General features: G+C 38.8%; 1 long non-coding RNA gene across 2 annotated transcripts in view; it reads right to left on the bottom strand.

The window, feature by feature from the left end:
• LOC114200473 (uncharacterized) overlaps positions 1–23,872 on the bottom strand; it is a 36,528-nt gene extending 12,656 nt beyond the window's left edge. The window contains exon 1 of one of the 2 annotated variants that reach the window (XR_015768244.1): positions 23,708–23,872. This is a non-coding gene — a long non-coding RNA (uncharacterized LOC114200473). Of the gene's footprint in view, positions 1–13,539; positions 13,608–23,707 lie in introns of those variants that run through there. The other variant, XR_003607466.2, reaches the window with a different exon arrangement.
• Between the last annotated feature and the right edge of the window lie 39 nt (positions 23,873–23,911).

Below are 23,911 nucleotides of genomic sequence, written 5' to 3'. Positions count from 1 at the left end.
AACTGATATTAAATAACTACAATAATCAAATTTTATAGAAAGAGAAAGTGGATTATACATTGATGAAAGGAATTGAAAAAGACACAAATAAATGTAAATAAGTATATAGTACTCTTGGATTGGAAGAATTAATATTGTTAAATGTCCATACCATATAGCAATCTAGGGATTCAATATAATACCAATTAAAGTAGCAATAGCATTCATTATTCACAGAACTAGAAAAAATAACCCTAAAATTTGTATGCAACCATGAAAAGCCTTGAATACCTAAAGTAATACTTTCTTTCCTTTCCAAGTTTTTTATTTAAGTAACAATTAGCTAACATATAGAGTAAACTTAGCTTCAGGAGTACAATTTAGTGATTGAACACATACATACCACACCCTGTGATCCTCACAACTAGTTCCCTCCTTAATCCCCATCACTTATTTAACCCCATCCCCTTGCCCTTCTCCACTCTGGTAACCATCAGATGTTTTCTGTAGGTAAACATCTGTTTCTTTGCTTACCTCTCTTTCTACCCCTCCATGTTTATTTGTTTTGTTTCTTAAATTCCAAATATGAGTAAAATTATATGATATTTGATCTCTAGCTCCATTCACATCATTGCAATTGGCAAGATTTCATCGCTTTTATGGCTGAGTAATATTCCATTGTGTGTGTGATTATACATGGTATATATATATATATATATATATATATATATATATATATATATATATATAAAATCACATCATCTTTATCCATTCATCAGTCAATGGACATTTGTGTTCTTTCCATAATTTGGCTACTGTTGTGAAAGTTGCTATAAACATCAGAGTGAGTATATATTTCAAATTAGTATTTTCATATTTGGGTAAATGCCTAGTAGTGCATTTGTGGATTGTAAGATATTTCTATTTTTAACATTTTTTGAGGAAACTCCATACAGTTTTCCAGAGTGGCTGTAAATGTATTTGGGTAAATGCCTAGTAGTGCTATTGTGGATTGTAGGGTATTTCTATTTTTAGCATTTTTTGAGGAACCTCCATACAGTTTTCCAGAGTGGCTGCACCAGTTTGTGTACCCAGCAAAAATGTAAGAGTGTTCCCCTTTCTCTGCATCCTCACCAACATTTGCTGTTTTCTGTGTTAATTTTAGCCATTGTGATTGGTATAAGATGATATCTCATTGTCATTTTGATTTGTATTTCTCCAATAATGAGTGATGTTCAACATCTTTTCATGTATCTATTTGTCATTTGTATGTTTTCTTAGAAAAAGTATCTTTTCATGTCTTTTGCCCACTTTTTAAATGGATTATTCATTTTTTGGATGTTGAGTTTTATATGCTTTTTATATATTTTTATACTAACCCTTTATCAGATATGACATTTGAAAATATCTTCTCCAATTCCATAGGTTGCCTTTTAGTTTTGTTGATTGATTCCTTCACTGTGCTTTTTGTTTTCTTAAAGTCCCTGTAGTATATTTTTACTTTTGTTTCCCTTATCTCAGGAGTCATATCTAGTAAGAAGTTGCTGATGATGATGTCAAAGAGGTTACTTCTGTGTTCTCTAGGATTTTAATAGGTTTCCTGTCTCACATTTAGGTCTTTCATCCATTCTGAATTGATTTTTGTTTATGGTATAAGAAAGTAGTCCAGTTTCATTCTTTTGCAAGTTGCTGTGCAGTTTTCCAAACACCATTTGTTGAAGAGACTGTCTTTTTCCCATTGGATATTTTTCCTGCTTTGTCATAGTTTAGTTGACCACACAGTTGTGGGTCCATTTCTGGGTTTTCTACTCTGTTCCATTGATCTATGTTTCTGTTTTTGTTCCAGTACCATACTGTCTTGAATGTTATAGTTTTTTTTAAATATAAATGAAGTCCAGCTTTGCTTTGCTTTTTTAAATAGTGTTTTGGCTATTTGGGGTCTTTTGTGGTTCCATAAGGATTTTAGGATTGCTTGTTCTAGATCTATGAAAATTGCTGGTCATATTTTGATAGGGATTGCTTAAATGTGTAGATTGCCTTGAGTAATATAGACATTTTATCAATATTTTTCTTTCAACCCATGAGCATAGAATATTTTTCCAGGGGTGCCTAGGTGGCTCAGTCAGTTGAGCATCTGCCTTTGGCTCAGATCAAGATCCCAGGGTCCTGGGGTTGAGCCCCATATTGGGGCTCCTTTCTAAGCAGGGTGTCTGCTTCTCCCTCTCCCTCTGCCATTCCCCTTGCTTGTGCTCACTCTCTCGGTCAAATAAATAAATAAACAAATAAATAATACTTTTTCATTTGTTTGTGTCCTCTTCAATTTCTTTCATCAGTATTTTATACTTTTCAGAGTACAGATCATTTACCGCTTTGATTAGTTTTATTCCTAGGTATCTTTTTTTTAAAGATTTTATTTATTTATTTGAGAGAGAGAGAATGAGAGATAGAGAGCACAAGAGGGAAGAGGGTCAGAGGGAGAAGCAGACTCCCTGCTAAGCAGGGAGCCCGATGCGGGACTCGATCCTGGGACTCCAGGATCATGACCTGAGCCGAAGACAGTCGCTTAATCAACTGAGCCACCCAGGGACCCTATTCCTAGGTATCTTATCATTTTGGTACAAGAGTAAATGAGTTTGATTCCTTGGTTTCCCTTGCTGCTGCTTCATTATTGGTGTATTATAAAAGCAACAGATCTCGGCACATTGTTTATCTTGTGACTTTAGTGAATTCCTGTATGAGTTCTAGAAATTTTCCAGTAGAGTTTTTGGGTTTTCTATTTTGAATATCATGTCATCTACAAATAGTGAAATTTTAACGTCTTTCTTGTCAGTTTTGATGCCTTGTATTTCTCTTCGTTGTCTGATTGCTGAGGCTAGGATTTCCATTACTATGTCAAATAACACCAGTGAGAGTGGACATCCCTGTCTTCCCCTGACTTCAGATGAAAAGCTCTAAGTTTTTCCCTATTGAGGATGATATTCACTGGGGGTCATTGTATATGTCCTTTATGATGTCGAGGTATGTTCTCTCTATTCTTATTTTATTGAGGTGTTTTTTGTTTGTTTGTGTGTTTACCAAGAATGGAAGCTGTACTTTTTCAATGCTCTTTTGCATCTATTGAGAGGAACATATAGTTCTTATCCTTTCTCTTATTGGGGTGGCGTGTCCCATTGATTGATTTGTGAATATTGAATCGCCTTTGCAGCACAGGAACAAATCCCACTTGGACTTGGTGAATGATTCTTCAATTCGCTGTTGGATTACATTTGCTGATAATTTATTGAGAATTTTTGCATCCGTGTTCATCTGGGATATTGATCTGTGGTTCTTTTTTTTTAAATGAATTCTATGTGTGTTTTTGTTTCAGAGTATTGCTGGCCTCATAGAATGAATTTGAAACTTTGCCATCAATTTCCATTTTTTTTGAATATTTTGAGAAGAATAGGTATTTATTCTTCTTTAAATGTTTGGTAAAATTTCTCTGTCAAGCCATCTGTCCCTGGACTTTTGCATGCTGGAAGATTTTTGATTACTGATTCAATTTCTATGCTGATTCTTGATCCATTCAAGTATCCTATTTCTTCTTGTTTCTGTTTTGGTAGGTTATATGTTTCTAGGAATTTATCCAATTCTTCCAGATTGTACAATTCTTTGGCATATAATTTTTCATAATATTTATTATGTTATGTTAATCACCATATATTACATCATTAGTTTTTGATGTAGTGTGCCATGATTCGTTGTTTCTGTATAACACCCAGGGCTCCATGCAGAACGTGCCCTCTTTAATACCATCACCAGGCTAACCCATCCCCCCACCCCTCTCCCCTCTAGAACCCTCAGTTTGTTTTTCAGAGTCCATCGTCTCTCATGGTTCCTCTCCCCCTCTGATTTCCCCCCTTCATTCTTCCCCTCCTGCTATCTTCTTCTTTTTTTTCTTAACATATATTACATTATTTGTTTCAGAGGTACGTATCTGTGATTCAACAGTCTTACACAATTCACACCACTCACCGTGTACATACACGCCCCAATGTTTATCACCCTGCCAACCCCTCCCTCCAACCCCCCCCACTACAACACTCAGTTAGTTTCCTGAGATTAAGAATTCTTCATATCAGTAAGGTCATATGATACATGTCTTTCTCTGATTGACTTACTTCGCTCAGCATAACACCCTATCATTCCATCCATGTCATTGCAAATGGCAAGATCTCATTCCTTTTGATGGCTGCATAATATTCCACTGTGTTTATATACCACCTCTTCTTTATCCATTCATCTATTGATGGACATCTTGGCTCTTTCCATAGTTTGGCTATTATGGACACTGCTGCTATAAACTTCGGGGTGCATGTACCCCTTCAGATCCCTACATTTGTATCTTTGGGGTAAATACATAGTAGTGCAATTGCTGGGTCTTATGATAGGTCTATTTTCAACTTTTTGAGGAACCTCCATACTGTTTTCCAGAGTGGTTGCACCAGCTTGGATTCCCACCAACAGTGTAGGAGGGTTCCCCTTTCTCCACATCCTCGCAAACATCTGTCATTTCCTGACTTGTTAATTTTAGCCATGCTGACTGGGGTGAGACGATATCTCATTGAGGTTTTGATTTGGATTTCCCTGATGTTGAGCGATGTTGAGCATGGGTCTGTTGCCTGTTTGGATGTCTTCGTTGGAAAAAATGTCTGTTCATTTCTTCTGCTCATTTCTTGATTGGATCATTTGTTCTTTCTGTGTTGAGTTTAAGAAGTTCTTTAAAGATTTTGGATCCTAACCCATTATCTGATATGTGATTTGCAAATATCTTCTCCCATTCTATCGGTTGACTTTTGGTTTTGTTGACTGCTCCTTTTGCTGTGCAAAAGCTTTTTATCTTGATGAAGTCCCCAGAGTTAATTTTTCCCCTTACTTCCGTTGCCTTTGGTGATGTTTCTAGGAAGAAGTTGCTACAGCTGAGGTCAAAGAGGTTGCTGCCTGTGATTTCCTTTAGGATTTTGATGGACTCCTGTTTCACATTGAAGGCTTTCAACCATTTGGAGTCTATTTTTGTGAGTGGTGTAAGGAAATGGTCCAGTTTCATTCTTCTGCATGTGGCTGTCCAATTTTCCCAACACCATTTGTTGAAGAGACTGTCTTTTTGCCATTGGACATTCTTTCCTGCTTTGTCAAAGATGAGTTGACCATAGAGTTGAGGGCCCATTTCTGGGCTCTCAATTCTGTTCCATTGATCTATGTGTCTGTTTTTTTGCCAGTACCATACTGTCTTGATGATTACTGCTTTATAATAGAGTTTGCAGTCCGGAATTGTGATGCTGCCAGCTTTGCTCTTCTTTTTCAACATTCCTCTGGCTATTCGGGCTCTTTTCTGGTTCCATAAAAATTCTAGGATCATTTTTTCCATTTCTTTGAAAAAAGTGGATGGTATTTTGATGGGGATTGCATTGAATGTGTAGATTGCTCTAGGTAGCATTGACATCTTCACAATATTTGTTCTCCCAAACCATGAGCATGGAACGTGTTTCCATTTCTTTGTGTCTTCCTCAATTTCTTTCATGAGTATTTTATAGTTTTCTGAGTACAGATCCTTTGCTTCTTTGGTTAGATTTATTCCTAGGTGTCTTATGGTTATGGGTGCAATTTTAAATGGGATCGACTCCTTAATTTCTCTTTCTTCTGTCTTGTTGTTTGTGTATAGAAATGCCACTGATTTCTGTGCATTGATTTTATATCCTGCCACTTTGTTGAATTCCTGTATGAGTTCTAGCAGTTTTGGGGTGGAGTCTTTTGGGTTTTCCACATAAGCTTTCAGATCATCTGCAAAGAGTGAGAGTTTGACTTCTTCTTTGCCGACTCGGAGGCCTTTAAATTCTTTGTGTTGTCTGATTGCTGTGTCTAGGATTTCTAATACTATGTTGAATAGCAGTGGTGATAGTGGACATCCCTGCCATGTTCCTGACCTTGGGGGAAAGCTCTCAGTTTTTCCCCTTTGAGAATGATATTCGCTGTGGGTTTTTCAATGATGGCGTTTTTTTTTTATTTTTTATTGTTATGTTAATCACCATACATTACATCATTAGTTTTTGATATAGTGTTCCATGATTCATTGTCTGTGCATAACACCCAGTGCTCCACGCAGAATGTGCCCTCTTTAATACCCATCACCAGGCTAACCCATCCCCCACCCCTCTCCCCTCCAGAACCCTCAGTTTGTATTTCAGAGTCCATCATCTCTTCAATGATGGCTTTTATGATATTGAGGTATGTACCCTCTATCCCTATACTCTGAAGAGTTTTGATCAAGAAAGAAAGTTGTACTTTGCCAAATGTTTTTTTTATATCAGTTGGGAGGATCATATGGTTCTTTTCCTTTCTTTTATTAATGTACTGTATCACAATGATTGATTTGTGGATGTTGAACCAACCTTGCAGCCCAGGGATAAATCCCACTTGGTCGTGGTGAATAATCCTTTTAATGTACTGTTGGATCTTATTGGTTAGTATTTTGGTGAGAATTTTTGCATCCATGTTCATCAAGGATATTGGTCTGTAATTCTCCTTCCTTATGGGATCTTTGTCTGATTTTGGGATCAAGGTAATCATGGCCTCATAAAATGACTTTGGAAGGTTTACCTTCCATTTCCATTTTTTGGAATAGTTTCAAAGGAATAGGTATTAATTCTTCTTTAAATGTTTGGTAGAATTCTCCTGGGAAGCCATCTGGTCCTGGGCTCTTGTTTGTTGTGAGATTTTTGATGACTGCTTCAATTTCTTTAGTGGTTATAAGTCTGTTCGGGTTTTCTATTTCTTCCTGGCTCAGTTTTGGTAGTTTATACATCTCTAGGAATGCATCCATTTATTCCAGATTATCTAATTTGCTGGCAAGTAGTTGCTCATATGTTCTTATAATTGTTTGCATTTTTTGGTCTTGGTTGTGATCTCCCCTCTTTCATTCACGATTTTATCTATTTGGGTCATTTCTCTCTCTCTCTCTCTTTTTTTTTTTTTTTTGATAAATCTGGCAAGGGGTTTATCAATCTTGTTAATTCTTTCAAAGAACCAGCTCCTAGTTTCGTTGATCTGTTCTACTGTTCTTTTGTTTTCTATTTCATTGATTTCTGCTCTGATCTTTATTATTTCTCTTCTCCTGCTGGGTTTAGGCTTTATTTGCTGTTTTTTTCTCTAGTTCCTTTAGGTGTAGGTTTAGGTTGTGTATTTGAGACCTTTGTTGTTTCTTGAGAAAAGTTTGCATTGCTATATACTTTCCTCTTAGGGCCGCCTTTGCTGCATCCCAAAGATTTTGAACAGTTGTGCTTTCATTTTCATTGGTTTCCATGAATTTTTTAAATTCTTTAATTTCCTGGTGGATCTATTCATTCTTTAGTAGCATGCTCTTTAGCCTCCTTGTGTTTGAGTTCTTTCCAACTTTCCTCTTGTGATTGAGTTCTAGTTTCAAAGCATTGTGGTCTGAACATAGGCAGGGAATGCTCCCAATCTTTTGGTACCAGTTGAAACCTGATTTGTGACCTAGGATGTGATCTATTCATTAGAATATTCCATGGGCACTAGAGAAGATTGTGTTTTCTGTTGTTTTGGGATGGAATATTCTGAATAGATCTGTAAAGTCCATTTGGTCCGGTGTTTCATTTAAAGTCTTTATTTCCTTGTTGCTCTTTTGCTTAGATGATCTGTCCATTTCAGAGAGGGGGATGTTAAAGTCCCCCACTATTATTGTATTGTTGTCAATGTGTTTCTTTGCTTTTGTTATTAATTGCCTTATATTATTGGTTACCCCATGTTAGGGCATTGATATTTACAATTGTTAGATCTTCTTGTTGGATAGACCCTTTACGTAGGATGTAGTGTTTTCCTCATCTATTATTACAGTTTTTGGGTTAAAATCTAAGTTGTCTGATATAAGGATTGCCACCCCAACTTTCTTTTGGTGTCCATTAGCTTGATAAATAATTTTCCACTCCCTCATTTTCAACCTGGGATTGTTTTGGGGTCTAAAATGAGTCTCTTGCAGACAGCATATTGATGGGTCTTGTTTTTTAATCCAATCTGATAGCCTGTTTCTTTTGATTGGGGCATTTAGCCCATTTACATTCAGAGTAACTTTTGAAAGATATGAATTTAGTGCCATTGTATTGCCTGTAAGGTGACTGTTATTGTATATTGTCTGTGTTCCTTTCTGGTCTATGTTACTTTGAGGCTCTCTCTTTGCTTAGAGGACCCCTTTCAATATTTCTTGTAGGGATGGTTTCGTGTTTGCAATTTCCTTTAGTTTTTGCTTGTCCTGGAACCTTCTTATCTCTCCTTCAATTTTCAATGAGAGCCTAGCTGGATATAGTATTCTTGGCTGCATATTTTTCTCATTAAGTGCTCTGAATATATCATGCCAGTCCTTTCTGGCCTGCCAGGTCTCTGTGGATAGCTCTGTTGCCAATCTAATGTTTCTACCATTTTAGATTACATATCTGTTCTCCCGCTGCTTTCAGGTTTTCTCTTTGTCTCTGAGACTCATATGTTTTACTATTATTACATGTCAGGGTGTTGACCTATTTGTATTGATTTTGAGGGCAGTCTCTGTGCCTCCTGGATTTTGATGCCTGTTTCCTTCCCCAAATAAGGGAAGTTCTCTGCTATAATTTGCTCCAATATACCTTCTGCCCCCCCCCCTCTTTCTTCTTCTTCTGGGATCCCAATTATTCTAATGTTGTTTCATCTTATGTTATCACTTATCTCTCGAATTCTGCCCTCACAATCCAGGAGTTGTTTATCTCTGTTTTTCTCAGGTTCTTTATTTTCCATCATTTGGTTTGTCAGAAAACTGAGAACAAGTGCTCATGTCTCTTCTTTTTTTAGGGTACTAATCCTATTCCTGAGGGTTCCACTGTCATGACCAAATTACTTTCCAAAGCCCCCACTATCTAATATGGTCACATTGGGGGTTAGGATTTTAACATAAGAATTTTCTAGAAAGAAATTCAGTCCATAACATTCATTACTGACAATGTAGTCTAAAACTTTGTTGGTGACATGTTAAAAACAAAAACAAAAACACCTAGCAAATGTTGACAGAATTTTATACTTTGCTAAGCTGTTAAGAAATACCTACACACTACAATAATATGGCCCTTAACCATGAAAGTGACCTGAAGTTTACCTGTGGCAACCTGTATCTTCCCTACCTCCACCTCCATGCCCAACAATTTATACAAAGGAAGAGGATAAAATAAATGGACAATAATGAGATAAATTTAAAAAAGAGAGAGAAAGAAAGAGTAACAAAGAAATATGGATAAAAGCCAAAGAAAGGAAGGGCATGATCTGTGCACTATTCGTGAGGGTGGTGGCTTATAATCCTTTTGAAGAGGCAGTGTGGAAAATTGCAATTGTGGATGGATGCATGTCATTGTCCTTTTGAGATGTGCCTACATGTGTGTATTTGTGTGTGTGTTTATATATTTTATGTATTTCTACACCTTTAGATTCAAAAGGGTACAGATTTCCATACCAAAAAATCACATATAAAAAGCAAAATTCACAATGTACTAAAATTATTTCTTGATATGTTAATCATATTTGGACAAATTTGCATTTTGAAAACAAACATTATAGCAAAAGTAACTGCATGTAGTTATTTTTTGAACTTTTTAAAACATTTTAAAATTTAAGGGCGCCTGGGTGGCTCAGTTGGTTGGGCGACTGCCTTCGGCTCAGGTCATGATCCTGGAGTTCTGGGTTCAAGTCCCACATCAGGCTCCCTGCTCAGCAGTGAGTCTGCTTCTCCCTCTGACCCTCCCCCCTCATGCTCTCTCTATCTCATTCTCTCTCTCAAATAAATAAATAAAATCTTTAAAAAAATAAAAGATTTTAAAATTTAAATTAGAATGGGTAGAGGCAGAGGAAGAGAGAGAGAGGCAAGTAGACTCCACACTGAGTGTGGAGCCAGATGTGAGGCTTCATTTCAAGACCCTGAGATCAGGGTCTTGAGATCATCATCTGAGCCAAAACCAGGAGCCCCTCCATTTAGTTTTCAATTCTTCAGGTGCAGAGAAATAGAAATAAAAATTATATCCTAACCTCACTTGTGCTTTCAGTGCCAGCTTCTTAAGTTTATATTTTAGGGAAGTCTGCAGGAATTCATGTGCTTAAGGCAAACACCTGGGAATGGCTATTTCTGGGCAAAAAAAAATGTGCATTATGATCCTTTGAATTATGTTAAAGCAAAGCCAACCAAAACGCTTTAAACCATTATTTTCCAAATCTGTAACTTAAATCCATCCTTTGTCTTTTTTTAATCCAAATGATTTATATCTGCAAATATTAAACGACAGTCTAGTTAATAACTCCTAGCCAACTTCTCACAAGAATTTGTCACTGTTTGGCTTTTCATGAAACCTTCATGAAGAACTTGGTAAGTAATATTTCTCTGTGAGGATAGAAATGTAAATATATTTCAAAGCAAACTCTCACTGCATCCTATTCTTTCAGAAAGGATAAAACATCTGGGAAAAGAAGGTGAGTAATGAAAATGGCCACCTCTAGCCCTGACTCATGCCCCTGCCTTTTGACCCTCTCTTTCCTGTTTTACTTACTGTTAAGTCTTGGTTTCAAAATTGTAATTTTCTTTTCTTTCTTTCTTTTTTTTTTAATTTTAGGGATGGAATTTGCTCGAAAATATGCAGGTAACTAGAGACTGAAGTACTTGGATATGGATTCTTTCTTTTAGCCAGCACACTGGGTCACCCGAGAAGGGAGACTGTAACACACTCACAAACTCACACAGAATATACACACACACCTTTTATTTCTTCCTCCAAAACTTCCATTTTATCAATTCCATTAATTGTCAAAAACATTCAGATTCAAAGTAAATATATGCAATTGTTTTTCATTAATTTATAAATTGAATCAAATAGATCTGTACTTGAATCCAAACATTAATGGATATTAGTAATCATAGCTGGACCAACTTCTCTAAATCTTTGTTGTCTCAACTACAAAATAAAAATACTTCTCCATTTGAATGATTTGTTATTAAAATTAAATATGTATAAATATACTTCAAACAGCACTAGGTACATAATAAGTGTCCAGTGTAACATTGACCATATTCAAAAAAATTATTTTGACTAGGAAAAATCTAGGTGTTTAGATACTCATTTTTTTTCCATTCTGAACAAATGCTCATTATCAAGTTCTCAAGTGGGTGAGTTGATAATTAGAGGTGATATAAAAAGCATGACTTGAGGGAAAGGAGCAGCTTCATTTGGATAAAGCTATAGAAAGATCCTAGAGAGAAGAGGGTCGCTTGTATAATATGTTAAATATTATGGATTATTATTCATCATAGCCAAGACTGACAATATGTTCTTTCATAGAAAATGTTACCTTGGATCCAGACACAGCTCATCCATATCTCCAAATTGGTGAAGACAAAAGAAGTGTGAAAAGAGGTGATATATTGCAGGAATTACCTAAAAATAGGCAGTGGTTTGATGATCTAGTCTGTGTATTAGGTCAGCAAATTTTTTCCAAAGGTAAACACTACTGGGAAGTGAATGTGAAAAATAAAATGCAATGGACTTTAGGCATTTGTAAAAATTCTATCTGCAGACAAGGAGAAATCATGGTGTCCTCCGAGACCAGGTTCTGGACACTGTGCTTGAGTAAAAGTAATAACTACCAAGCTCTTGCAAATCCACGGGTAATACTCCACATTGAGGAACCTCCTGAGATTATTGGAATCTTCTTGGACTATGAGGCTGAAAGTGTCTCCTTTTATAATGTGACAAACCAGTCTTACATCTATCCCTACAAACAGTGCTTCACAGAGGCCTTGAGACCATATTTTTCTCCTGGTCCCCTCTACAATGGTCAACATGGACACGCTCTGACCATCGTGCCCTTAAGTTGTTTAGAAAAGCCAGGAAGAAAATATCTTTGTTACTGAGGAAAATTGCCTTATTTTAAATCTGATGAGACTTCGAATTTATACATACATAATTTATAAATTTTATAATTTATATATATGAATATCTTCTATTTTCATATGATCAGAATGCTGGTCTTCTGCCTTCAGATAAATCTAAAAATCATTTTGATACCATAAATTATACCTTTTTATCATTTTAGTCCTCAATATGTCTATATGTTAATGAACAAGAATTATTTGATTTGAATTACATACTATAAAATTTAGTTGACAATTCCAGGCCACAGAACATAAATACAATACCCAAAGGAAATATCTACTTTTACAACTGGAAAAGGAAAGCTAATTCTCAGTTGATCCCTGATAGGTGTGATTTCTCCTTCATTCATTCATGGAAGAGGGTGTGGGTTCTACTCTGCATCATCAGGAAATTGACTGGGTCCCGACTGATATTGCTTAAACCTAGAGGAGCCTGATTGCTTTGACAAGAGAATTCTATACCTGGAATTACTTACTGTTAACTCTAATATATATATTATATATACATATATATATAATATATATATCTCCTAGATGATTATCTCTTCCAGGCATTCATTTCCTTACCTTTTCACCTCAATGTTGTTTTGAAGTTATAATGACCATAATCTCCAATTAATTTAAAAGAACACTACAATTTATTCATCTATTCAACAAATGATTATTTGGCACTGTATATATGCATTTTAGATATCCATTATCTCCAACACTGTAGATTGTCTATTTGTAACTGTAACTGTGTATCTGGCACTGGCCATAAACAGGTAAAAACTGACAATTCCTAGCTTCAAAATGTTGTGTGGGAAATGATCAAGGTATCAAGATATAGAATGATAATGAGTGGGTTCATTTAAATCTACTTATCAGGAAAACTCTCACTGAGAAAGTGATGCAAAAAGATGGAATTTACCAAATGCATAGCTAGAAATAATTGAATTCAAGACAATATGTGAAATGCAGAAAGAGTGGGCCTGGGTGAGAAAGTAGAATACTTATAGGGTTCAGATCAAGTTAGGACTGAGTGGTTTTAAAGTAGGTTGCAAAGGTAAGTAGCTGAAGCAACATGACAGGTGGAGCTGAAATGGATTTTCTTTGTGTCACTAACATCATTTGGATGTATTATAATAAAATATGTAAAATATAAGTAAAGAAATGGTCAAATGAAATCCTTGAGCAAAATAATAATAATAATAAGTGGACTATTCCAAATGAATACCAAACCCATCATCATAGGTTATTTTAAAGGAGGTGGCCTAAATCTGGTTACATGAATCTACTTGCTCATGGGCATGGAATATGTGATCGAGTCAAGAGAGGACATGGAGGTTTTAGGAAAGATCTGTAGGTGCAATCTGAGATACTGTACCAGAAAATTGGGACATGGTATGGTTGCCTGGTCCTCACTTAGAACATGGGAACAAAAATTAAGAGATGAGTTAATCTGTCTCATGAAATCTAAAGAACACAGTGGAACTATGTTCACCTTCTGCTTGGGATGTTAAGAGTGAAAGAAGGGCTGGTACTACTCTGTAGTGTTATGGAAGAGTGCTGCATTGCAAGACTGGTGCACTTACAGCTTTTCTGGGTGAAAATCTCATGTTTCCTGAAGGCTAGAATATGGTCCATGGGAAGGGACTCTTCTGCAAAAGAGAATACATGTTAGTGGAAATTAGATTATGTACTATAGGATGCCTGTTGGCTGAGAAAGGAATCTCGACAAGCCAAAATACAGACATATTTCACTCTTCTCAAATTAACAGCAAGAAAAAGGTCCTCAGCTATTTGGGGGACTTTGAAGAACTAATGAGGGAAAAGTGAGCTTGAAATGCCTTCTATTGCAGCTCATTACGATAATTAAGTAAAAATATTCTCACTCTAGTCACCTCTAATACTCCCTCACACAGACACTCCACAGTTCCCTACAGTGTGTCTTTTCCCTTACTGCAGTGAGTAATATACTGACTCATTCAATTATAAATGTTTTCCTGGTAGCTGTTAGCTAGAGGACATACATAAATGCTGAGGAGAAAAGCCATCTAGCATATTGAGGCATCTTTTCACTAACATTAAACTGTCCTGTAGAGCAAGATTTAGAAAATGTGGAAAAATTCAACCAAATGGGAATTCATGACAAAAATAATTTGCCAAAATTAACTATTCCAGTTACACAGACACAATACAATCTCATTCTGCTGAAATTTCTGAAATTCTGCTATAATTAAAAGTAAGAAATTCAGGGAGGAGTTAAGATGTCAGAGGAGTAGGGGGATCCTAATCTTGCTTGTCCATGGAACACAGCTAGATAAATATCAAATCATTCTGAACACCAAGAAACCAATCTGAGGACTGAGAGAACAAAAGTACACATCTAAAAGTAGAGAAATGACCACTTCATGGAAGGTAGGCGTTGTGGAGAGTTGATTTGGGGGAGAAAAAAACTGCAGATGCTGCAGGGGTCCCTGATTATGGAAAGCAAAATGACAGAGAGAGACAGAGAGAGAGAGAGAGAGAAGCAGCAGGCAGGGGATTGCACAAGAATAAATATTCCCCAAAACAATGGACTGGGAAAAAGAGAGGGTCTGACTACCACAAGTTATTATGAGCACTGGAGTTCAAAGTCTAAAGTATTAAAATTGCTCGCCATTACTGGGGGTCATACCTGGTGGGCCTAGCAGTGCTCCTGTGGGGAAGGAAGGCAGAGACCTGAGATTGGGCAGTATGGTGCGAGGATCTACTGCATTGCATGGGGAGAAGGAGTTTCCCTGGTTGGAGTGTATAAGGGAACGGTGGCATGGCCTGTCCCAGGACAAAATAACTTGTGGTGCCAATGTGCTGCCCTGTTCATTAGCATAAGGACAAGGACATGGGCTGAGGACAGCAAAACTTGGTCCTGGCTTTTTGCTGTGCTTTACCATAAATTCCAAAGTGCTGTGTGGTCATGCAACAACTTTTCTGGGACAAACTAGCAAATGGCAAAAGCATGATGAGACCCTCACACAGAGGAGTAGAGCAGGTCCATGCCACGAGGGTGGGTCCTTAAATTTGGAGTTTTGAAACTCAGCTGTGTGTCTGAGATGAAACATGGGAGTGCTGTGCCACATGACAGGTAGATAGCTCAGACACAGACAGAGTAAAGGCATGGAAAGGACAGAAGTTGGCGACACAAGAGGGGTGATTATTTCCTCTTCTGTGATGGCTTCCTGAAGAATGTTGGAACTGAACTCCCCACTCTGTGGTTGAGAGAGTGGTGCACCCCATTTCTTCCCTCACCCTGCCCATCAGCACTGATCAACTTCATTGACAAACACAGCATTGCCCCTCCATCCCCTCCAGTGGAGACCAGAACTGCTTGCACCAAGCCTCACCTTCCAATGTCCTGCAGGGGCATCTCTACTAGGGCAAATGCACCTGAGAATCAGTGTGGCAGGGCCTCCCTCCAAAAGATTAGCAGAAACCACTTGCACACACCAGGTCTACTGATCATAGAGTACCGAAAATCTTCAGCTCTAGGGGAAATAAGATCTAGTTTCTTTCTGTTCTTTCTTTCCTTCTTTCTTTTTTCTTTTCTTTCTTCCTTTCTTTCTTTCCTCTTTCCTTCTTTTCTTCTTTCCTTTTTTTTTCCTGGCTTCCTTTAACAAGCAGACGAAAACACACCTAGTTAAAACTTGCCACACAGTGGCCAGGGGCGGAGCAAGATGGCGGAGGAGTAGGAGACCTGGATTTCATCTGGTTCCAGGGATTCAGCTAGAGAGGAATCAAACCATTCTGAACACCTACGAACTCAACAGGAGATCGAAGAAAGGAACAGCAAGAACTCTCTGAACAGAAAAGCGACCACTTTCTGAGAGGTAGGACGTGCGGAGAAGTCAATCTAAGGCAATATTCGGGAAGACAGACGGTGGGAAGGGGGCTTCTGTCCGCCGATTCTGGCAAGTGATAGAGCAGTGGATCACAAAACCGGAACTATTAGAAGTTGGATCTGCCGAGGGACCTCACTCCAGTGGCTAAGCTGGTGGGGGTGGGGGAACCCTCGCGGGAACAGTGTGGTCTTAGGACCCTCGGGTCACAGGAAGACCGGGGGTGCCTGAGTGTGGCAGAGCTCCCAGGTATCAGAGCGGGGAAGCTGGCTGCAGGGACGGAGCAGAGGAGAGGGCTCTCAGCTCGGGGTTGCCATAAACTGTGATCCGCAGCACAGTCAGCCCACTGCTCCTCCAGCAGGGACCCAACAAGTGGCAAATCTGGAGAGACTCCCCTTACTCCCCAGGAGGAGCAGCATGGGAGCACAACACAGAGATCTGCTAGGTTTGGAGACTCCACACGGGGTTGTGCTCAAGAGAGAGAAACACTTGGTCACAGGCCAGGTGAGCACAGAGTGCGGCCGGAGACTGAGGAGATAGGAGTAATTGAATACTTCTCTCTGGGGGCTCACTGAAGAGTGAGGCCCCGAGTTCTCAGCTCCTCTGGGGCAGAGATTGGGAGGCTGCCAATTTCACTTTCGTCCTCCAGAGCTATATGGAAAACTTGCAGGGAACAAAATCTCACGAGAGCAAACAGGAACAGATTACTTAAAAAGACCCAGCAAAAAGGGCAATTCTGCCTCCGGAAAAGACATTTGGAAACCACGGCAACAGGCCCCTCCCCCAGAAGATTGGCAAGAACAGCCAGCCAAGACCAAGTTTACTAAAAACTGAGAACGGCAGAACTCCAGTGCTAAGGGAATACTGCACATAGAATTCATAGATATTTTTACCATGATTCTTTAGTTTTTCAAAATTAATTTATTAAATCTCTTTTTTTTTATTTTTCTTTTTCCCTTTTCAACCAACGTCTTATCAACACCTATTTTATATTTTTTAATTTTTTATTGTTATGTTAATCACCATACATTATTACATCATTAGTTCCTGATGTAGTGTTCCATAATTCATTGTTTGTGCATAACACCCAGTGCTCCACACAGAACGTGCCCTCTTTAATACCCATCACCAGGCTAACACATCCCCCCACCCTCCTCCCCTCTAGAACCCTCAGTTTCTTTTTCAGAGTCCATCATCGTTCATGGTTCGTCTGCCCCTCTGACTTACTCCCCTTCATTCTTCCCCTCCTGCTACCTTCTCTTTCTTTTTTCTTAACATATGTTGCATTATTTGTTTCAGAAGTACAGATCTGTGATTCAACAGTCTTGCACAATTCACAGCGCTCACCATAGCACATACCCTCCCCAATGTCTATTACCCAGCCACCCCATCCCTCCTACCCCCCAACACTCCAGCAACACTCAGTTTGTTTCCTGAGATTAAGAATTCCTCATATCAGTGAGGTCATATGATACATGTCTTTCTCTGATTGACTTATTTCACTCAGCATAACACCCTCCAATTCCATCCACGTATTTGCAAATGGCAAGATCTCATTCCTTTTGATGGCTGCATAATATTCCATTGTGTATAGATACCACATCTTCTTTATCCATTCATCTGTCGATGGACACCTCAGCTCTTTCCACAGTTTGGCTATTGTGGACATTGCTGCTATAAACATTGGGGTGCACGTACCCCTTCGGATCCCTACATTTGTATCTTTGTGGTAAATACCCAGTAGTGCAATTGGTGGATCGTATGGTAGCTCTATTTTCAACTGTTTGAGGAACCTCCATACTGTTTTCCAGAGGGGTTGCACCAGATTGCATTCCCACCAACAGTGTAGGAGGGTTCGCCTTTCTCCAAATCCCCGCCAACATCTGTCCTTTCCTGATTGTTAATTTAAGCCATTTTGACTGGTGTGAGGTGGTATCTCATTGAGGTTTTGATTTGGATTTCCCTGATGCCGAGCGATGTTGAGCACTTTTTCATGTGTCTGTTGGCCATTTGTATGTCTTCTTTGGAGAAATGTCTGTTCATGTCTTCTGCCCATTTCTTGATTGGATTATTTGTTCTTTGGGTGTTGAGTTTGATAAGTTCTTTATAGATTTTCGATACTAGCCCTTTCTCTGATATGTCATTTGCAAATATTTTCTCCCATTCTGTCGGTTGTCTTTTGGTTTTGTGGACTGTTTCTTTTGCTGTGCAAAAGCTTTTTATCTTGATGAAATCTCAAGAGTTCATTTTTGCCCTCGCTTCCCTTGCCTTTGGTGATGTTTCTATAGGAAGAAGTTGCTGCGGTTGAGGTCAAAGAGGTTCCTGCCTGTGTTCTCCTTTAGGATTTTGATGGACTCCTGTCTCACGTTTAGGTCTTTCAAATATTTGGAGTCTATTTTTGTGTGTAGTGTAAGGAAATAGTCCAGTTCATTCTTCTGCATGTGGCTGTCCAATTTTCCCAACACCATTTGTTGAAGAGACTGTCTTTTTTCCATTGGACATTCTTTCCTGCTTTATCAAAGATGAGTTGACCATAGAGTTGAGAGTCCATCTCTGGGCTCTCTATTCTGTTCCATTGATCGATGTGTCTGTTTTCATGCCAGTACCATACTCTCTTGATGATGACAGCTTTATAATAGAGCTGGAAGTCGGGAATTGTGATGCTCCCAGTTTTGCTTTTCTTTTTCAATATTCCTCTGGTTATTCGGGGTCTCTTCTGGTTTCATACAAATTTTAAGGTTATTTGTTCCATTTCTTTGAAAAAAGTAGATGGTATTTTGAAGGGGATTGCATTGAATGTGAGATTGCTCCAGGTAGCATTGAAATCTTCACAATGTTTGTACTTCCAATCCATGAGCATGGAAAGTTTTTCCATTTCTTTGTGTCTTCTTCAATTTCTTTCCTGAGTATTTTATAGTTTTCTGAGTACAGATCCTTTGCCTCTTTGGTGAAATTTATTCCTAGGTGTCTTATGGTTTTGGGTGCAGTTGAAAATGGGATCGACTCCTTGATTTGTCTCTCTTCTGTCTTGTTGTTGTTGTATAGGAATGCCACTGATTTCTGTGCATTGATTTTATAGCCTGCTACTTGACTGAATTCCTGTATGACTTCTAGCAGTTTATGGGTGGAGACTTTTGGGTGTTCCACATACAGTATTATATCATCTGCAGAGTGAGAGTTTGACTTCCTCTTTGCCAATTTGGATGCCTTTGATTTCTTTCTGTTGTCTAATTGCTGTGGCTAGGACTTCTAATACTATGTTGAATAGCAGTGGTGAGAGTGGACATCCCTGCCGCGTTCCTGACCTTAGGGGAAAAGCTCTCAGCTTTTCCCCATTGAGAATGATATTCGCTGTAGGTTTTTCATAGATGGCTTTTAGGATATTGAGGTAGGTACCCTCTATCCCTATACTCTGAAGAGTTTTGATCAAGAAAGATGCTGTACTTTGTCAAATGCTTTTTCTGCATCTATTGAGAAGGTCATGTGATTGTTGTTCTTTCTTTTGTTAATGTATTGTATCACGCTGATTGATTTGCGGATGTTGAACCAGCCTTGCAGCCCAGGGATAAATCCCACTTGGTCATGCTGAATAATCCTTTTAATGTACTGTTGGACCCTATTGGCTAGTATTTTGGTGAGAATTTTTGCATCCATGTTCATCAAGGATATTGGTCTGTAATTCTCCTTTTTGATGGAGTCTTTGTCTGGTTTTGGGATCAAGGTAATGGTGGCCTCATAAAATGAGTTTGGAAGTCTTCCTTCCATTTCTATTTTTTGGAACAGTTTCAGGAGAATAGGTATTAATTCTTCTTTAAATGTCTGATAGAATTCCCCTGGGAAGCCATCTGGCCCTGGGCTTTTGTTTCTTGGGAGATTTTTGATGACTGCTTCAATTTCCTTAGTGGTTATAGGTCTGTTCAGGTTTTCTATTTCTCCCTGCTTCAATTTTGGTAGTTCATACATCTCTAGGAATGCACCCATTTCTTCCAGGTTATCTAATTTGCTGGCATAGGGTTACTCATAATATGTTCTTATAATTGTTTGTATGTCTTTGGTGTTGGTTGTGATCTCTCCTCTTTCATTCATGATTTTGTTGATTTGGGTCATTTCTCTTTTCTTTTTGATAGGTCTAGCCAGGGGTATATCAATCTTGTTAATTCTTTCACAAAACCATAGTTTCATTGATCTGTTCTACTGTTCTTTTGGCTTCTATTTCATTGATTTCTGTTCTGATCTTTATGATTTCTCTTCTCCTGCTGGGTTTAGGCTTTATTTGCTGTTCTTTCTCCAGCTCCTTTAGGTGTAGGGTTAGATTGTGTATTTGAGACCTTTCTTGTTTCTTGAGAAAGGCTTGTATTGCTATATACTATCCACTCAGGACTGCCTTTGCTGTATCCCAAAGATTTTGAACAGTTGTGTTTTCATTTTCATTGCTTTCCATGAATTTTTTTAATTCTTCTTTAATTTCCTGATTGACCCATTCATTCTTTAGTAGGATGCTCTTTAGCCTCCATGTATTTGAGTTCTTTCCGACTTTCCTCTTGTGATTGAATTCTAGTTTCAAAGCATTGTGGTCTGAAAATATGCAGGGAATGATCCCAATCTTTTGGTACCAGTTGAGACCTGATTTGTGACTTAGGATGTGATCAAATCTGGAGAATGTTCCATGGGCACTAGAGAAGAATGTGTATTCCGTTGCTTTGGGATGGAATGTTCTGAATATGTCTGTGAAGTCCATTTGGTCCAGTGTGTCATTTAAAGTCTTTATTTCCCTGTTGATCTTTTGCTTAGATAATCTGTCCATTTCAGTCAGGGTGGTGTTAAAGTCCCCCACTATTATTGTATTGTTGTCAATGTGTTTCTTCGCTTTTGTTATTAATTGCCTTATATAATTGGCTGCTCCCGTGTTAGGGCCATAGATATTTACAATTGTTAGATCTTCTTGTTGGATAGACCTTTTAAGTAGGATATAGTGTCCTTCCTCATCTCTTATTACAGTCTTTGGTTTAAAATCTAATTTGTCTGATATAAGGATTGCCACCCCAGCTTTCTTTTGGTGTCCATTAGCATGGTCAATGGTTTTCCACCCCCTCACTTTCAATCTGGGGGTGTCTTTGGGTCTAAAATGAGTCTCTTGCAGACAGCATATTGATGGGTCTTGTGTTTTAATCCAATCTGATAGCCTGTGTCCTTGATTGGGGCATTTAGCCCATTACATTCAGGGTAACTATTGAAAGGTATGAATTTAGTGCCATTTTATTGCCTGTAAGGTGACTGTTACTGTATATTGTCTCTGTTCCTTTCCGATCTATGCTGGAGTTAGGCTCTCTCTTTGCTTAAAGGACCCCTTTCAATATTTCCTGGAGGGCTGGTTTCGTGTCTGCAAATTCCTTTAGTTTTTGCTTGTCCTGGAAGCTTTTTATCTCTCCTTCAATTTTCAATGAGAGCCTAGCTGGATATAGTATTCTTGGCTGCATATTTTTCTCATTTAGTGCTCTGAAGATATCATGCCAGTCCTTTCTGGCCTGCCAGGTCTCCGTGGATAGGTCTTTTGCCAATCTAAGGTTTCTACCATTGTAGATTACATATCTCATCTCCCAAGCTGCTTTCAGGATTTTCTCTTTGTCTCTGAGACTCATAAGTTTTACTATTAGATGTTGGGGTGTTGACCTATTTTTATTGATTTTGAGAGGGGTTCTCTGTGCCTCCTGGATTTTGATGCCTGTTTCCTTCCTCACATTAAGTAAGTTCTTTGCTATTATTTGTTCCAATATAACTTCTGCCCCTCTCTCTCTTTCTTCTTCCTCTGGGATCCCAATTATTCTAAAGTTGTTTTGTCTTATCGTATCGCTTATCTCTCAAATTCTGCCATCGTGATCCTGTACTTCTTTCTCCCTCTTTTTCTCAGCCTCTTTATTTTCCATCATTTGGTCTTCTATATCGCTGATTCTCTCTTCTACCTCATTGATCCTAGCAGTTAGTGCCCCCATTTTTTATTGCACCTCATTAATAGCCTTTTTGATTTCTACTTGTTTAGATTGTAGTTCTCTTATTTCTCCAGAAAAGGTTTCTCTAATAACTTCCACCCTTTTTTCAAGCCCAGCTAGTATCTTTAAAGTCATGATTCTGATCTCTAGGTCCGACATCATACTAATGTCCGTATTGAGTAGGTCCCTGGCTGACGGTACTATCTTTGTTCTTTCTGCTGAGGTGATTTTTTTTGTCTTGTCATTTTGTCCAGAGGAGAATAGATGAATGAGAGAACAAAATGCTAACAGGTTAACAACATCCCCAGCGAATATACTCTATACAAATCAGAAAAGACCTGAAACCAGGGGAAAAGAAAGGGAAAGAAGAAAAAAGAAAAGGAAAGAAAGAAAAAAAACAACCAAAAAGAAAAAGATAAAAACAAAAACAGAACAATACAAAAAAACCCGAATATGATCAAATATGATCAGGCTAGTGCATAGATCAGTGCCACACACTAGATTTTGGGCGTATTTTGGTCTGTTAGAAAAAAGTGCCTCCTAAAATTTTAAAGGAAGAAAGACTTATATATGTACAAAATAAGGGTTGATACAATGAAGGGATGGAAGATGACTGTAAAGATGAAATTATAAAAGATTTTATAAAAGGAATTGATACAATAAGAAGTTGTTTGAAAAAAGAAAGAAGATTTAAAAAAAAGAAAGGGAGAGAATGTGATCAGGCAGGAGATTAGAACAAAGCCATACACTAGTGATTTAGGGTATATTTTGATCTGTTAGAAGAAACTGTATCTCAAAATTTTAAAGAGAGAACAACTTCTATATATATATGCCATAAATAAGGGTAACTACTATGAAGGGATAAAATATGACTCTAAAAATGAAAAATAAAAAATGTTTTTTTAAAAAAAGGAATTGATAAGATGTTGGTTGAAAAAGGGAAAAAGAAAAATTAAAAAAAACAGTTAAAAAATTAAAATTGAAAAACTAATGTATCATGGTAAAAAAAGCCATGAATTCTATGTGCAGTATTCCCCTAGCGCTGGAGTTCTCTCGTTCTCCTTGATCGGGAAACTTGGTCTTGGCTTGCTGGCTGTTCGTGCTGATCTTCTGGGGGAGAGGCCTGTTGCCGTGGTTCCCAAATGTCTTTGCCGGAGGTGGAATTGCCCCGCCCTTGTCCAACCGGGCTAAGCAAGCTGCTCGGGTTTGCTCTCTGGAGCTTTTGTTCCCTGCAAGCTCTGGTACAGCTTTGGTGGACCAGGGTGAAAATGATGGCCTCCCAATCTCTACTCGGAGGAGCTGAGAACTCGGGGCCCCACTCCTCAGTGTGCCTGCAGAGAAAAGAAGTCATTCCCATGTCCCCGGTCTCCAGCTGCACTCCGTGCTCACCTGGCCTGTGACTGAGCGTTTCTATCTCTGGCACCCCACCCTGTGTGGAGTATTCAAACCCAGCAGATCCCTGTGGTGCACTCCCACACCACTCCTCCCAGAGGAGGGAGGGGAGTCTCCCTGGATCTGCCGCTTGTTGGGTCCCTGCTGGAGGAGCAGTGGCCTGACTGGGCTGCAGATCACAGTTTATGGCAACCCCAAGCTGGGAGCCTGCGCCTTGGCTCCGTCTCTGCAGCTGGCTTCCTGGCTCCAATACCTGGGAGCTCTGCGACACTCAGGCACCCCCAGTCTTTCTGTGACCCCGAGGGTCCTGAGACCACACTGTCTTGCGAGGGTTCCACCCCCCGATTAGCCACTGGAGCGACATCCCTCAGCAGAACCGACTTCTAAAATTTCCGATTTTGTGCTCAGGGGCTCTATCACTTGCCAGAAGCAGCCGACGGAGGCCCCCTCCCCCGCCGTCTCTCCTCCCGAATATCGCCTTGGATTCACTTCTCTGCACATCCTACCTTCCAGTAAGTGGTGGTCACTTCTCTGTTCAGAGAATTGTTACTACTCTCTTCTTCGGTCTCCTGTTGAGTTCGTAGGTTTTCAGAATGGTTTGATCCGTATTCAGCTGAATTCCTTAGACCAGACGAAATCCAGGTCTCCTACTCCTCCGTCATCTTGCTCCGCCCCCCATCAATACCTATTTTAAAAAACATTTTTATTGT

The sequence above is a fragment of the Eumetopias jubatus genome, unplaced genomic scaffold, assembly GCF_037043125.1.
Source record: "Eumetopias jubatus isolate StellerSeaLion01/CBP00866 unplaced genomic scaffold, mEumJub1_p1.0 scaffold_5, whole genome shotgun sequence".
NCBI lineage: Eukaryota > Metazoa > Chordata > Mammalia > Carnivora > Otariidae > Eumetopias > Eumetopias jubatus.
Note: the sequence above shows the minus strand (reverse complement) of the source record. Positions and strands in the feature narration are given on the sequence as shown.